Source organism: Meleagris gallopavo, chromosome 19 (genome assembly GCF_905368555.1).
Source record: "Meleagris gallopavo chromosome 19, MGAL_WU_HG_1.1, whole genome shotgun sequence".
NCBI lineage: Eukaryota > Metazoa > Chordata > Aves > Galliformes > Phasianidae > Meleagris > Meleagris gallopavo.
The window spans coordinates 7,902,316-7,919,085 of record NC_139422.1 but is presented as its reverse complement, the minus strand read 5'-3'; the positions used below and the strand labels follow the sequence as shown (position 1 = coordinate 7,919,085).

General features: G+C 51.7%; 1 protein-coding gene and 1 long non-coding RNA gene across 5 annotated transcripts in view; one reads left to right on the top strand and one right to left on the bottom strand.

The window, feature by feature from the left end:
* NACC2 (NACC family member 2) overlaps positions 1 to 16,770 on the bottom strand; it is a 51,962-nt gene that overhangs the window by 16,641 nt on the left and 18,551 nt on the right. Inside the window, exon 1 of one of the 3 annotated variants that reach the window (XM_085239139.1) lies at positions 1,242 to 1,327. The exons of the other annotated variants lie outside the window; for them this stretch is intronic. The gene's annotated coding sequence lies outside the window, so the exon portion shown is untranslated. Of the gene's footprint in view, positions 1 to 1,241; positions 1,328 to 16,770 lie in introns of those variants that run through there. 3 annotated transcript variants of the gene reach the window in all.
* On the top strand, positions 315 to 6,871 carry LOC104913692 (uncharacterized). 2 transcript variants are annotated; one of them, XR_014887215.1, is made up of 3 exons: positions 315 to 724; positions 908 to 1,206; positions 2,647 to 6,871. It is a non-coding gene; the product is annotated as an uncharacterized LOC104913692 (long non-coding RNA). The 2 variants fall into 2 exon arrangements; XR_795558.4 differs by lacking the exon at positions 2,647 to 6,871 and adding an exon at positions 1,569 to 1,765 and having other exon boundaries at positions 316 to 724.

The following is a 16,770-nucleotide window of genomic DNA, read 5'->3' as shown; positions in this document are numbered from 1 at the left end:
CCTACAACGAGACCTGGAGATTTCACCACCACCACCAACAGAAAAAGCTCAAAGAGCCCAAAAAAGGCAGAAGAGCCCTACAAAGGGTCCCTGCCCTATGTCCCCATAGGCCACAGAGCACTCGTGGCACAAGAGTGGTGAAGCTGTGTCCCTGGGGGCCCGGCAGTAACAGAAGTAACAGGAACCCCTCCTTTCTTCTGCAGAGGTGAAGAGGGAGGGAAAATAAAATAAAAAAAATAATAATAATTAAAAAAAAAAAGTAATTTAAAAAACATCCCATCCTTGGGCTTCAGTCTGTGGGGCTGGAGCTGGGAGGTGCTGTAGCACCAGGATTCCCCATGGGGATGCTCAGCGCCAGCCTGGCTGCAGCTGCAGGGCTGGGGCTGCGTCCCCCCTTGTAACGACAGGATGGGAAGGGACCGGGTCAGACAAAGTGCCTGCACTGGGCAGGAGCTGCCAGCCAAGGGCCGGGCGGGGAGCAGCTGTGCTGCAGCACCGCAATCACAGCCCTGCAGTGAGAGCAGCGAGCGGGGAGCAGCGCCCAGCCCCGACCCCTGCAGCAGCGAGCGGCTCCTGGCTTAGCGAGGCAAAACGCACAGCTTGGCGAGGAGCACCGTGCACAGAGCAGGCTGGAAGGCAGCACGGGAAGCAGAGCAGTGAGGGGCAGAGCAGTGCCGGTGGTGGCACGCAGCTCCCAATGCCCGCGGCTCCGTGCTGCTGCAAGGTGAGTGGCAGCGCCGGGTCACCCCTCCGGGCAGCTCCCACCTCGCCGTGCCACCGCCGGCATCGTCCATTCCCTTGGTTTTTTTTTTCTTTTTTCTCATCGCTGCTTTAAAGTGCTCTCAAGCAAGGACATGCAAGAATAGAAAAAGCAACAAGGAATTATTATTTTTTTTCTTAAAAAAAGGGGTAAAGGAGAGGCAGGGATGGGAAATCAAACTATCCTGCGGAATTTGGGGCTGTTCCAACCTAACAAAACAGCCGGGTGACCCCGAGGAGCAGCAGAAAGCACCCAGAGCCCCTCCGCCACCGCTGCAGCACGCGCCTCCTGCATCCATCCCAAGGCAGCCCGCAGTAACGCAGCAGAAAGACAAGTGTCATGCTGAATTGCATTCTCCTCGCACACAACAGCCGAGCGGCAGCACCCAACATGCATGGCTCAGCCCTGCCGCCACGCCACGCCGGAATGGAGAGCCTTAAAATAAGGTAAATATCTTAAAAGGTCAATTAGAAGAGCTTACAGCACAGCAGCGCCGCTCCTTGCGAGAGCTCATTACCTAGTATGGTGGAGCTGCTGCCTGCTGGTTTTTTTTTTTTTTCTTGTGCAAGTTAGTCTGTGAGTCAGCATTAACACACATGAGGACATCAGGAATACTGCCGAGTTCTGATGCAATGGAGGTTGTAAAAAAAAAAAAAAAAAAAGGGAAAAGTCGTGCTCCGTTTGGACAGGAGCCGATAATTCCATTGCTTTACTTTTCAATTACTGCACAGCCTACCGCCACCAAACTGCAGAGGGGAGGGAAACTTTGCTTCCATTTCTGCCTCTGATTAATGACTTTTGCCTGCAGATTTTTCTCCTTGCTTTAAAAAGGAAAAGCAGTCGGGATGATGGCATTAACCCTTTGAGGGCAGTGCGTCCCTGCAGCTCCGGAGCGCTGCGCTTCTGGAGGAATTTTAGCACCAGGGAACGACGCTGCCAAAAAGTTCTGGCGAAGGAAAATGTTTCTACATTAAACTTTTAGTGCTCTCTAAAGTGAAGCTACAATTGCATCTGAGCTTGATCCTTAATGGAAAGATAAGCTTGCAGATAAGGAAGGTGCACTCTGCGGGGCTGGAGGTGCCTGAAGGTCGGTCCCAGCCCCTCGCCCCACTGCAGCCCCACAGCACTGTGTGCACCCACAGCCCCTGAGCAGACACATGAAGTTTGCACAGCAGGGCCAACGCCAGCCTTCCATAAAATCAGAGGTCAGAAAATCCCCTGTGGATCCCCAAGCCCACTCCCAACCCCCACACCACCCCCGGTCAGCCTATGCCAGTGCCGACCATTCCCTCTGAGGAGCACTGCTCCCTGACACCCAACCCGACCCTCCCCTGGCACACCGTGGGCCATCACCTCTCATCCCATCGCTGTCACCTGGGAGCAGAGGGGTCCCAACTCACCACGACCTCCTTCCAGGAGCTGTAGGATAGATGAGGTCTCCCCTGAGCCCCTCTCCTCCACACTGACCCAGCCCAGATCCCACAGCGCTGTGCTCCGACCCATCGCAGCCCCTGCCCACCTCTGGACACATCTGGGGCCCCAGCGTGTTTCTGGCAGCGAGGGGCCCGGCACCGAACACAGCACTGCAGGTGCACAGCAATGATCACCTCCTGCTGTCTGCACTTCTTCTGACACAAGCCAGGACGCTGCTGGCTCCTCGGCCACCCTGGCACACTGCTGGCTCATGTTCATGTGACGCTGCAGATGGAACTGAGCCTAATGCCAACGAGCACACGTCAGCCCATCAACAGGACGTACAATTAATGATTACGGATAAATGATCCAGCCGATCACAAGTCGATTCCAAATCCCTATTTGGTCTGTTGGTTGGTTTTTCTATGCGTGGCCACAAGCACCAACAAACCCTTCTTTTCTTTAACACACAGGCACAAAGCTAGCTGTGGCTGTTACAGGAGGACCTCCGGCCCCACAGGCCAGCAGCCTCACATGCTGAGCCCAGTGCTGCGCTGGGCAGTGCGGGACGCTGCATACAGATGAAGTGAGTTTTAAAGGACAAAAAGCCCTGGCAGCAGCTCCTGGGCCAAATTCTCACGTGCCAAACTTCCCAACTGCTGCAGCGCAGCTCGACGGCATTTCAAAAGAATTCCTGCTCTGTTTTGAATACTGCTGACAATCTTCTCTGTCAAAATTTGTAATTTAAATCCCTCGGAGGCGAGAAGCACGCTGCTCCTCGGGGCATTCCCTGCTCCCCATATACAACACACTGCATCCCACAGCCCATCCCCTGCACCCCCACGCATCCCGCTGCACACGCAGCCCCATTTGAAGCCACGCAGCCCCATTGCCCAGCCCCACACCGCCCAGAATGCAAGACCTCTCTCCACGCGACTTCAGATGTGTCAACAAACCCAAAATAATGCTATGTAAATAGGTCTAAGTGGTGAGAACAGCAAGATCCCTTCCCTCGGGCTCGCAGTCATAGGAAGCCGCTCCATTTTGGCACGTGAGACACATTGAAGATTCCCTCCTGGTGCTGCAGAGCACCTTGAAAGGTCGATGATGGCACTGCAGCCGTGCAGGCGGTGTGGACTGACCTGCAGAGAAGGGAACACGGCCTGCGCCCGTACTCCAACTCCTTCAAGGCAGTGGTACTTGGTAACATGCTCTGATCTTTAATATTCATAGCTTGCTCCATTTGCATATCATGCCATAAATAGTTGAAGCAGAGGTAAAACACAAAGCGCTCTACTTGCATTTCTAATTATGCCTAAAATCAAATGTAAATCACAACACAGCCAAGACAGAAGATATTAAATTTGCTGCCTCTCCATTAAAACATTAAAAAAAAAAAAAAAAAAAAAGAATAAAAATCATCCCCAAAGCAATTATTTTTGGAAAAGAACATCCAAAAGGCTTTCTAAGCAGGTGCAGCCGGGTGACCCTGTTCTAGGAGCAGGATCCCCACCAGCATCCTGCACCCAAACCTGCAGCAACACCGCAGCCGTGAGCTCAACTGCAGGCTTTGGAAAACAAAAGCAGCTCTCTGGGAGACCTTAACCATGAAGGGGTGAGCCTGAAGGATGGGCTCAGCTGTCACAGTGCCCAGCTGGGACCTCCCCAGCACACCCAGCTCCGTGCACAGTGGAGATGCTGGAGGTGATTCCCATACCACTGCCTGTGGGACCATCCCATTCAGACCTTCCCGGCTCCCTGAACCACACACACCACACACTGCATGTATACAGCACTGCTGGGCTCTGCCCCAACCCTGCCCTGCACCACCAGCCCATTGCTGGAGGGCTCCCAGCCCTCTGCCAGCCCAGCAACCACCACTGCTCCCTCCTTCTGCCGTACTGCCAGCTCAACACAAACACTGCGTGTGTTCCATTACCCAGCAAATGCATCTTTTCTGCAGTATCTACCTCCAAAGAATTCCAGAGAGGTAATTACGTTTAACCCCAAAAAGGTGAGTGTTTACTCCCTTTTCCCAGTTAATGCAGCTGGCATTGAGGGAGAAGTGAAAGTGAGCTGCTCAGCGTGCAGTGCTTTCCTTTTGCTGTTCATATGTACCCTGGCATTTTGCCCAGACCTATTTTTAAGCCCATTTACTAGAAATCCCACAAATTAAAGGAAATACGGATAATGTTGTAAGAATCCTTTGGGCCAAATAAAAGCTACACATAATTTTCCTTGTGCATCAGACTAAGATCCTTAACCACAAAAACCAGATTTCCCCAAAGCTCTTTTGCAACAGCGAGAGAATCTTGTTTTGTAAAAAGTTGCTTTGATTCACGGCGGGATTACATGACAGCAGCACTAAACTTCCCCCTGCTGCTCCCCCTGTCCTGTCCCTGCATGGAGTGCACCATGGAAAGATGGCATTGGGTCAGGGCATGGGGACAGGTGTGGGGATGGGGCTCAGGGATGGTGCCACCGGGATGCCCCAGGTCCCCTCTGCCACCAACCATCCCATCCTGCCTCTGGGATGCAGGAGCAGCTAGGGGCTGAGCAGGAAGGGTGCTCACGGGAGAATGGGAGATGGTCAGATTTGTGGTTTCCAGGATGTAAGGGCACTTCAAAAATAGTCATCTTATGCAAAAAACAACAAAATCCTATGCCATGCATGCGTGTATACGTGTAATTCTGCAGCTATCTTAGGGTCTCCCATAAGGTGAGCAGAAGGAGCAATGCAGAGACAAGGAAGGGATCCTTCTGCAGGCAGTCCCAGTGCTGCAGGGTGGTGCTGTTGGGGCTCGGGGTCCCTCCTTGCCCCTCCTTATCCCCCTCCCATGCACACAAACAGAACTGCGATGGCAAAGGCACTGCCCATGCCTTCAGCAGGCAGCAGTGAGGCAAGAAGCAATGAGCAAGTTTCCCAGACTGGGGCTGGGACAGAGGCAGTCAGATTTGTGTTGGCCCCAGAGAGGGACTTCAGCTGGAGTAAAGCACAGGTGTAACAAACAAACAAACAACACAGAAGATTAAAGGAGAAAGCAGCAGCCAGGCAGGTGTCAATACAATTCCCAACACAAGCACTGGCACGGGGTGCCCAGAGAGGTGATGGTTCCCCATCCCTGCAGACACCTGAGGTCAAGGTGCAGGGCTCTGAGCACCTGGTGGAGCTGTGGGTGCCTGTGTGCATTGCAGGGAGTGGGTCTAGACGGCCTCTAAGGGTCCCTTCCAACTCAAGTGACTCTATGGATCTAAGCAGAAGAAACCCCCAGCCATATCAACCCTATGTCATGGCGAGGTGAAGCTGTCCCTTCTAAACCTGCCTCTCTCTTTGCTCTTGGTCATCCCCAGCACTGGAAACGTCCCCCTCGCAAACACTTTGGCCTCCTTTTAAAGAGAAAAATAAAAATAATGCATGGGAATAAACGCTCTCCTTCCACAGACGCACCGAACTGAGCAGTTAAACACCCAACGTTGGGAACTTTTCCAAGATTTATATGTTTTGCATGAAAAGCAAATGGTTTTTTCCTGCTTGGGAAAATATTGAAGAGCTACGTTCAGAAGCCAAACGCTTCACTGGTGCCTGGTGCTGCACCTCGGATGGAGCCCCAGGGCTGGGCAGAGCCCTCTGGCCTTGCTCCCTGCCTCACCAGATAGCTGAGCACTTGGCACCTTCTGCTTTTTGCAGCAACGTGGTGAGCGATTTCTCTCTATTTTTTTTTTTTTTCCCCATTTCTTTCTATATTTTTTAAATCTTTCTGACCAGTTAGACCAGAACCATCCCAATTGCAAAATCCAGGAAATTTGCCGCAACGCTCTGCAATACTTGCGAGGCAATTAGCCAGAAACCTCAAACAAATAAGTTGTTTTTTTTTTTTTTTTTGCTACACCATGCTAACCACCAAGTATTAACCCATTGCTCAGGGAACAACGTCTGCAGCAATCACTTCCTAACTTAGGAGCAGGGAGATTTGCTGCAGCATCTCCTGTCCACGGCTACAACACGGCCAAGGCCACTCCATGGGCAGAGCGCACGGCTCCATGGACACAGAGCATTGAAACTGGGATTACTGCAGTTTAGCTTCTGTGAGACCCTGCTGCCTCAGAAATAAATCACAGCACCGGGCAGGATAGCTTCTGGGCTGGGAAGAAGAAAGAAGCCTCTGAGCAATAAAGCAGCAAGCTCGGTTCGGCTTCAAACATCTGCATTCACACACAGTTTTGTTTTGTTGGTTGGTTTTGTTTTTTGTTTTTTGTTTTTTTTCCACGGGAAGATGTCAAAATACAAGAAAAATACAAGAATAAATAAGGTTTGTGATTCACTATAGGAAACAGCTATCACCTGCAGATACACCAAGGCAAAGCACGGTTACACAGCACAGCACCCATCGGCAGCAATGCCCTGCAACGCCTTTCCTTATTGCAGACTGAAACAGCAACCAGGGCTCCGTGTTATTTATTATAACTCATTCCCTCTCCCTGCCTCTCCCTTTCCCCCATCCTAAAAAGCCAATAAAATAAAACAAAGTGCTTCCTTTGGGGAGCGTGGCGGCAGTAACACCGCTCCCATCTGTTGCTGAGTGCTGGGGAGGAAGCGGAGCGCAGGGCTGAGAGTCAAAGGTCTGCACGGCTCTATGGAGAAAGGGAGCCCAGCATCAGACCCAGCAATGGGAGAAGATTCTGAACCACCTCCTGAATTTTTTAACGAGCTCTGGAGGTAAATATGTTAATTTGAAAAAAAAAAAAAAAGCAAAAAAAAAAAGCACAGCGTATGAGTTGAGGGGATCGAGTCTTAAAACTATTCATGCATTGCTGCATATTTGATGCTCAGCAAATAAAGTTCCAAGGTTCTATAAGGAGAAATTATTCTGAGTAAGCAATAATGAGGCGCGCGTTATATCGGGTGGATACTAATGGTAATCTATTATTAAAATGGAAGAGTTGCAGCAGCTCCATCTCGAGCACCTCGCTGTCCCCCCTCCCACTGCCCTCACTGCTCCGGGGCGTGCAGGCACAGAACAACAACGAGGTGCCCAGCTGGTGACCCTGCTGAGCCCCAGCGTGCCACGTGCCTTCCTCCCAGTGCCACCACCCAGCCTGCAGCCCAGCAGTGCCCGGGCCTCATCCCTCTGCCCGCCGTGTCGGTGTGCTGCTGCTCCAGCACTGCTGACCCAAACCGCCACCGGGACACTGGGACAGGCGGCCAGGCAGGACCAGCACCTGCTCTGCCTCGGGTCCTGCTGGGCTTTGGGGGCTCTAGGGACCCCCACGCAGTGCTCGGGGATGCAGGGTCCTTTCTTTCCCTCTTTTTGCGGACACCTATCAGGAGGTGCCTTTGGGGGCTGCCACTCTGACCCCCGTGCTGGGGGCACTGCAGCCACTGTGCCCTCATGTATTGCACCCAACCCCACGTGGGCACAGGGCACACAGACCCTCGGAGGGAAACAATCCCACTGCTTCCCATCCCATTGCTTCTCATGCAACGCAAGATTACATTCTGGCTGTGTTTCAGAGAATATTACTAGTGTGCAGCAAAGTTATTTTTTAATGGAATTTTTAAGTAAGTTTAGCCCTGAAAGGCAAGGCTCTGCACAAACCCAAGGATAAAGGAGCATGCCACTGCTCTGTACCCAGGAACCCTCCCACGGAGCTCAGCCCCAGCAGCACAGCCCTCCTGCACTGCCCATCCATGCACCCAGCCTGCGGTGTTTGCTCCCAGAAGGAAAAGCAGAAGATGCTCTCCATAAGCACACGATCTCAACGGCTAATTTTACCATCGCTTATGGTCGGCTTTATGACTAAGATTTCATGCTGACTATATTAATCCTGTCAAATCTCAGAGTGAGAGAGGAATGATACTGTATATTTTATGGCTGCAATAACTTCTGAGCCATTAGACATGCATGCTGACATGAAAGTAATCAAATTGATTTTTTCCCCTATTACAATGAAGAACTTTGTGTGAGCAAATAGTCTCTCTGGCAGAGGAAGGAGAGCCCGAGAACCCTGTGTTCACTCAGGAAATTAAGAAATTGTCACAAAACGTTGTCCAAAAATGTGGCTACCCTGCACTGCTGTCACCAAAGCAGTGTGGCACATGCCTGTATTGAGCAACCAACCAACAAAAACAACACAGGGAGTAACGCAAGGGTTTTGAAGCATCGTAAATGTTACAGCAGTTGCAATTAATTGCTTTCCTAACATCAAAGGCTGCATACCCCCTGCAGCCCCATGCAGCGACCAGCACCCTGAGCCCAGCGGGTCGGAGGGAGCTCCTGGGGGAGTCCCATGGTGTGGATGTATTGCTGGGCCACGGTGGGGTCCAGGACAGCATTCAAAAATCGTGGACTTTTTTTTAATGTAGACAAGTCTTCAGTTTGAAATTCCACTTGCTCCGTGGTCGTTTTTTTAACCCAGCTCCTAATTACACTTGGAACCTTTCCTTAACTACAGCAATGACCCGATGCTATAATGTGAAACCCTTCAGCCCTGCAGAACGCTGTGCCACCCGCAGTGCCACGCAGGGAGACTGGAGTGACAGCCCCCGGCTGGGGACAGCATCTCTGTGCCTCAGGAGCAGCTGAGGCACCCACAGCAAAGCCCATCATACAGGTCGGCTGTAGGGGTGAGCCTGGCCCTGCATTGCCAGTGGCTGCAGCACAGATGTGCCATGAACACCCAACCTACACAGCCTCAGCCAGGCGCTTGCTTTTGTCCCATGGCCAGCAATTATTCCTTTGACTTTTAATGCAGATCTTAAGCTCTCAAATCTGGTTACCTGCACACTGCCATCTGCACAAGCACGTGCAAGGCCTGCATTACGGCCCCAGTGAAGAGGTGTATGAATTTATTTTAACACTTAATTGCAAAACAAAACGCTGTAGAAGCTCTCTGCCCATAAGATACAGTTCTGGTTTTATGTTTTCTTTTTTTTTTTTTGCTTCTCTGTTTGTTTTCTAAAGCAAAGAGATGCAAAAACAAACCCACAACTCCGTGCATCACCGAAGCCGACTCCAGCTCCGCGCACCTGCACCGAGCTCTCCCTGCTGCCTGCAGTGCTGGGCCCCTCCAGCACTGCTGCCATGCACGCACACAAAAGGCTTTCATACACACGCTAACCACGCTTTGGGTAACTTCTTAATTCAGCTTAACTCACATTTCAGATGAAGAGCCTTTCCCCGGGCGCAAGCTGCCAGCAGCACAGACCCACACACGTACCCACCTGAAAGCACTTTGTTACCAGCTCCTCTAATTCTCACCTTCCCAAAACGAAGCGAGGGCAGCCCTGCTGTCCCACACCCGGTGCCACCTGAGCGCTCGCAGCCGCCCGGCACAGAATGGGATTATTTGTGCATTCTGCAACACGCAGAATGGGGCCCCGCGGCCAAAACGCTGTAACTGTATTCCCCAGCGCCCAACCGGTCTGGCCACAGCCTCCCCTCTCAGAACACAAGTGTGCTATTCACCACAGGGCCCAACTGTGCCCAAATTATGCTCTAAAGTTATCAGACAAAACACCCCAACCCATCGCTGGGCCAAGGTAGACGAGGTCTCCCGGGAGAGAAGACGAACAATATCAATGAGTTTCTCATGACCTTACAGAGATTGCCATGACAACACAGTTTCAATCCTCCAAACATGGATATATTCATTTGCACCAGTGTGATTGAGAGTAATTAGAGCGAGGTTCTGCACGCTGGGGGGACGGGGAGCCACGGAGCGGCCGTGGCCGTGCACGGGAAGAGCTCACATTGAAATGGAAAGGAGGAAACCCGCAACGCTCTTTAGAGCCGGGTGACCTAATTCATTATGAGGAATGTCAGTTAGCAAACCTCTTAAATAAAACATTAAGCTGGAGGTAATTTGAAGCCTTGTGGATTTTGTTTTACTCAATTATTTTCTAATGCTTCGTGTTGAAGAATAAATACGCAGAAATATTAAAAAATAAAATAAAATACCCACGGTTTCGTTTAATTCTTTTGCAAAAGAAATGAAGACGTTCCCTCTAAAACAAAGCACCCTCTGCCACGCCAGGTTTTTAAATTAAAACTTTTAAGACCTACAGGACTCCTCAAGGTTGCAATGCCTGCTTGCTTTTTTGAGCTGTGCCACCCCAACCCAAGGAGCTCTTCTCCTGCCAGCAGTGCCAGGACAAGGCAGGGTGCTGCCCAGCCTCCGTTCACAGCCTGTGCCCAAAAAGAAGGAAAAGCAGCCATTTGTATGCAGGAGTGCTGTTCCATTCTCAACTGTTGCAGGTCGGGGGAGCAAACTTCTTTCTGCCTCTGTGTGGACGTATGGCTGTGGGTATGGGCATGGCACAGCCCTGGCAGTTGCTTGGTGGCCAACAGCAGCGCAGCTGCGATTTGGGGAGACGGACAGCTCTTACACCAGTCTAAAAGCACCAGGGGAATGCTGGAAAGCAGAAACAAATGGCCTGGTGTGCCAGGTTGGCCTGCAGACCCTACAAACACCCAGCTCGTGCACGATGGCAGAGGGTGTGCAGGGAATTCCTGCAGCTCCCATCATTCCTCAGCCTGCACCCCGAGCTGAGTGAGCACGTGCAGCCATCCCAGCTGGGAGCAGGGAAGGGGAAGGCTGGATGCTCTTTGACGTGCATTTGGCAGCAATACCATTTTTTGCAAGGGGACAGCGGGAAGAGGTTTGCAGGAACGCGCTCAGCAGAGCTCCACCACCAAAGGGAAACCTCCAGGAAAGAAAAACCCAGAAATCACACACTGCTTCCTGCCGCCGCGGTTACAGCGCAACGCCTCGCCGCTCCGATTCGCCATCACAAACAACAGCTCCCAAAGCACGCGGTCCTTCCTCCATAACCACCACGTGGGCAGCAGCGCCCAGCAGGGCCATGGCACAGCACGGGGCTGCCCCAGCCAGCAGCATCCCTGCTCGGATCCCATGCACTGCAGCACAGCATCACCAAGGATTTGCATCCGTTACTAGCGGGAAAAGCCTGCAGCTAGAGGTGGAGTCAGCCGGTGCCCCAGCGCCCAGTCTAAGTTGCTTGATGAATGCTAACTACAGCTTGCAGCTGATTTATCTCATTTGGTTTGATTTTAAAATATTGAGTTATCTAACCAGACGCAAAAAATAGTCTGAACGTTCTGCACGCCGCTGAACGCTCGCTCTGCCATTTCACAAGGCTATAATTCAATCTGTACCTCCGAAGGGGACCGACCTTTCTCAATCGCACTTGTATTGAGAAATACCTACATTTGAGGACAAAGGATACAGTTTTTCAAAATGAGAAGTGTCCCCCAAAAGCGGGGTTCTGCAGGGAATGACCCTCTTCCAAACTCACTGCTATCCGCAGCCTGTGAATATTTCTGTCGTTTCAGCTGGTTACAATATTTATTAGGGTCTATTTTGGTCAATCCATCTGTGATAAGAGCAGAATGTCTGACACCAGCGGGGTCTGCGTTCTGTGTCAGGAGGAGCAGTTTTGATACCATCAGTTTCTAACAAAAAAGAAAAAAAAAAAAAAAAAGGAGGAGGAGGAGGGATGGAGTCGGTGTAAATTCCCCATGACTTCAGCAGGGCTGGGATGTCCTGCAGGAATGTGCTGATGCTCAGGAACACAGAGTGGGCAGGGCTGGTGCAGCACGGGGCAGGACGGGACGCATCCCCTGGTGCCAGCACCCAGGAGCCTCGCACTGCCACAGCAGCGTCAGTTGGTTATGGTGCCACGAATGTGGCACGCTGGAATTTTGGGAGGTCAGAGCTGCGTAGCACTGGGTGCAGGACCGATGCCCACCTGCAACCCCTGGGCAATGGGCTGCCGATCGCCACCACGCTGAGCACAAAAGCTGTCCTCCTCTATTCCTGCACCCAGGAGGTATGAGGTCCCCCCCCCAAACAGCCCGGCCCTGATTTTAAAATTCATCTTTTATCGGCTTGAGTCGAGAAAACCCAGCAGAAAGGCACAAATGGATTGCGCTAGTAAGCAGAAAAACTGTTACATCTTCTGAATGTAATTTTGCCAAAAGCTTCTGCACGATTTTTTTTTGTCACGCTTTGCATTATGAAGGAAATTTCTTTTTAGAAGAACAGGAGAGCGATTTGCATAATATTCTTTGCAAGTTAATATCAGCCTCTGATAATGATCTCTGCATAATGCAAAAACGTTTGAGAAGACTGTTACAACACTAAGTAATCATATTTTAAATTATGTTTCCCTTTATAGAAAGGTGTTGCAAAAACACACAGACATGAAATCTGTCTGTTGAAGTCCTAAGAACCACCTGACCATCTTCCCACTATTCTACTGTTACATATTGCAACACCGCCTTTCAAAATCTTACAAAACAAATTACGCTGCAACAGTCTGGCTTCACAGAAGGCAGAGCTTTTTCCTGCGCCGATGCTACAGCACATTAGATTTCACAAGAGCTTCTGATGTACTGCGCGAGCAGAGCAAGGCTCCGCAAATTGAGCTGTAACACAATTAGGCACGGCACATCAGTTCGCTGCTCCTCGCGCCGTGCCAACGTGGGGCTGGGGACGGCCACCAGGCTGGGGCAGCCACCCGGCTGTAGGGCTGTGCACGCAGAGCCAGCAGCGAGGTGGCAATGGGTGCAAGGAGGATGGGGCTGAGAGGGAGCTGCGCACACCGTGTGCCCAGCAGCAGCTCCTGGATGTGGGCATGGAGCGCTTCCCTCCGCCGGCATCCGATGGGGGATGTGGGTGGGAGCTAATGCACTCCTCTGTGAAATGCTTAATATGCTGCTCAGCCTTACCAACCGCATCGCGGAGGTTTGAACCCCAGCTAACCTTCCCCAAACTAAAAGGAAGAGGCAGAGTTCAAGTTGGTTCTTGGGACAGGCCTTACACGAGGTAATGAAACCAGAGGTGGGATGTAAGGCACTGAAAGCTGCCACGCTATGCCAACACTGCCGTGTCCCTGAAGGAGCCCCAGGCGCTGCCCATAGCAACCCTAGGAGTGCAGCAGGCAGTGCCAGCACAGCCCGTGTCTCCAGCACCGTGGTGGGCACCGAGGGTTTGCTGGTTTTCTTATTTTGCTACCCACAAAACAAGAGCCCAGCATGTGAACACAGACGTGTATCAGCACGGTGCAGAGAGATTATCTCCCTTGGGTGAGCAGAGCGGGCTCCCACAGCAGCTGTGCGCCCTGGCCTCGGCACAGACCTCCCAGTGGGGACCTGTAGGGACCCCACAGCTGTGGGACACTGAAAGGCACACTGAGGCTGCAGCTGAGCACCCCATGCTCCTCCTCACAGCTCTCCCCTGTGCAGACCTCAGGAGCACAGCGCTACACGGATCTACAAGCAGCCCACGTGCCAAAATCAGCGTGGTGGTCTGGGGATGAGAGCCACCACCGCCGTGAGCCTGGAGCGCAACACAGAGCAGAGAGGCCTTCCTTCCAGTGCCGGCACTGCGCGCTGGGGGACACGGGGGGCAGCGCTGTTCTGCTCCCTCTCCTGGGCCTAGGACTGCCCACACATCATCACAGTGAGCTTCCAACAGTGCTGCCTTTGTTCCCAGCCTGCAAACACCGGCACTGCTCCGAGGTGAGAGAGAGAACAGGAAACCCACAGAGAAAGGGGCCACACCGTGTCAGCCATGGACACCACGCATCCCCATGGATGTCACCATGGGCGCTGTGAGGGGAAGGCAGGGACAGGGATCAGACACATCCCAGGTTCTTAAGCCCTAAATTCAGGCTATGTCTAAACACTTGGCACAATCCAGCAACATTATACATTTTGGTATTTACCCACCTGAAAAGGAAATATACGACTCTGAAGTTCTAGGCTTTGCTGCGCGTGAGCGGTGAGCTCAGATCTGAAGACAGCGCCAACCCAGCCCCAAAGAGCTGCCACCATCCCTCTGAGCCCTGCAGAAGTCTCGGCTTCAAAACTCCAGTTTAGCCTTCCTGAGTTCCCACTGGCAGCACAAACACGAGCTGGGCTGCTGCTCCACTCCCCTCGGCCACCCGCCAGCTCCTGCATCAGGATGTGCTCATCCTCTGACTTCAGAGCTGCATTACTGCCTCATTAAGCAGCACACCCATCCCATCACCATGCCAATACCCCCCGTCCCACACCAAGAACCACAATTTTCACTGAAGGACCGGCGCTCCCAAACTTCTGCAGCATCCCACAGAAGATGTGGGAGAAAACACACAGAATCCTTCAGAAGGAGGCATCCAGAAACCCAGCACGGCTCGGGCTGAGCAGCACAGAGTGTTCTAGATGGTCTGAAGGCTTGGCAGGGCTCGAGCGGCCCCGCACAGCCCACAGTCCTGCAGAAGTCATGGCACGGTTCCTAGGAGCTGTCTGATGAGTCAAGAAGTCCTGTTGTTCCACTCGCTGCACAGCCTGTGAATTAGCCAACCCTTCTCTTTAGCCTGCCCCAGAGCTGGGGGTGCTCTGGGCCCCATCCAAATTGTTGTGTAAGCTGCTGAAAATCTATTTAAAAAAAATAATAATCACTTAATCTCCAGAAACACTATTTTGGAGGAAGGAAAGGAGGAAAGATGAGGCTGTGATGGCAAATAGTTATCTGCTCTTCTCCTGTACCTTTGTGCACATGCAGCAGCTTCATCTCCATGGACACCCCCCAGAGCAAAGCCAGCTTTCCAGCTTCTACTTTCCAAACTGCTTCTCCCCCTCCCTTCTTTCCTTCCCCCTCTCTTTCTAAATTCAATTATAGCACAGCTCTCTCAGCAGGGGTCAGTGTGGAATAAGAATCGCCAGAGTTAATGGACATAAGACCAAAAAAAGATGAATGCCTAAATGGTTTCAAAAGTTGTATGATGCAGATTTCATTAACATTTTAATTGTAATGTATCTTTTTAATCTTCTTTCGCACTAATGGTTTTATAGGCTTCAAAAAAGAACAAAACTGCTGACAACAAAAATACCAACACACCAAAATTAACAGAAGGGACTTAGGGCTGTAATGGGAGATGAATGAAAGGCAGAAAACTGTGCTAATGATGCATTAAGAGCAGAAATTGTACTTAGACAAGTGTCAAAAATCCCGCCCTACCATCGCACGGTGCAGCACACGGCTCCCATGGGGCTGAGCTCCAGCAGAGACCAGGGCAGCACTACCAGTGCACGCACAGATTTATTAGGAAGGCGTGCTTTGCACATGGCAATTCATCTCATTTCTTCCTGGTGATGTACTGGAGCCAAGGGCTCAGAGAACAGCAGCAGAATCTCTTCTCTCATCCCACCTTGCTGGCTTTATCCCTGCTTTGCACGCTCAGGTGCTGCGGCCGCAGCAGCCTTCACACATGGGAAAAATGTAGTTATAATGCCACGCAACATTTGTTCTTAAGCAGAAGACAATTAAACCCAGGTGGTGATGTTTCATTAAGCACAGGCACGTGTTTGTGTCCGTGTGCCAGGAGGGGGACGCACAAAGGAGGAGCAGCAAGATGAAGTTCCCACAACTTTTCTTTGCACACAGCAGTGACCAAATGACAAGCTGCAGCTACAGACACGACGCAAAACCTACAGCTGTACTTTGCAGCCTGTTCCTTGGGAGCTCCCCAAAGCCTGTGAGAAGGAATGAGATTAACCAACAGCAAATCACAAAAAGACTGAGTTTGTAACGAGAGCAACAAAAGATAACCCCACAGCACTCCTTGTTGCTCAGGCTCGCTGCTATGCAGGCTGCTCCAGCTGCTGCAGACTTGAGAAGCACCCTGGGGGATGCAGGGCAGGAAGAGCCCCTCTCTGTGGGTGCTCTGCACGGCTCATACCACCAGCCTGCAACCTCGGAGCAAAGCCCTTGACTGCCTCCACGGTGTACATGCTCCCTCCTCACCTTCCCCCAGCACCTGGCCATTGCCTTCCACGTGGGGTGCCTTGAAATGCCAGTGGTGAATTTATGCATCCTAAACCTCTTCAAAGCGTAATCCCTCCAAAGCTTAGCACCCTGAAAGCACAACGGATGGAAACATTATCACCCTTCAATTTTGCCGTTGCCATATCACCACTAAACAGCGTCTTTTACGACATCCCTGCAAGGAATTATGGCATTTCCAACCCCTGCTCTTGTTTTTCTAATGCCTCATATAATCGGAGCGTAAATGTTTGTCCTATGACAGCGAGAACTGGCATGTAAAATATGTGCCCCCACACAATATATATAACCCAGGCTGCCATATGCTTCCCCGGTGGATATCATGATACAAACGCGCTCGTGGAGCCGCGCCAGCGCTGGCACGGGCACACAGGACCCTTTCCACACAAGTGTGCTGCCACCGAGCCCACGAGCCTGACGAAGCACCAGCACTGCTGTCCTTAACTCACAATTCTTTGCACACACCTCCCCTCAACCCGCCGCCGAAATTCTGTCTGCAGGCACCCGGGGATGGCAAACATCTGGCTCTGCTCCCCGGATCGATAGATCCCAAAGAGCCTTGATTGCTACAGATTGGATGCTGCAAAGAAAGAGGATTTTCCTCCTCCTGCTTTTGCACATGATTAATAGGTCCTGATACCAGCTGGATTGCCATGGGGTCGGCAGCGAGGTGAAGAGCCAGATCTCATCCAGAGCCTACATAGGGGTGCCCCACAGAATCACAAAATGGCCCGGGTTGGAAGGGA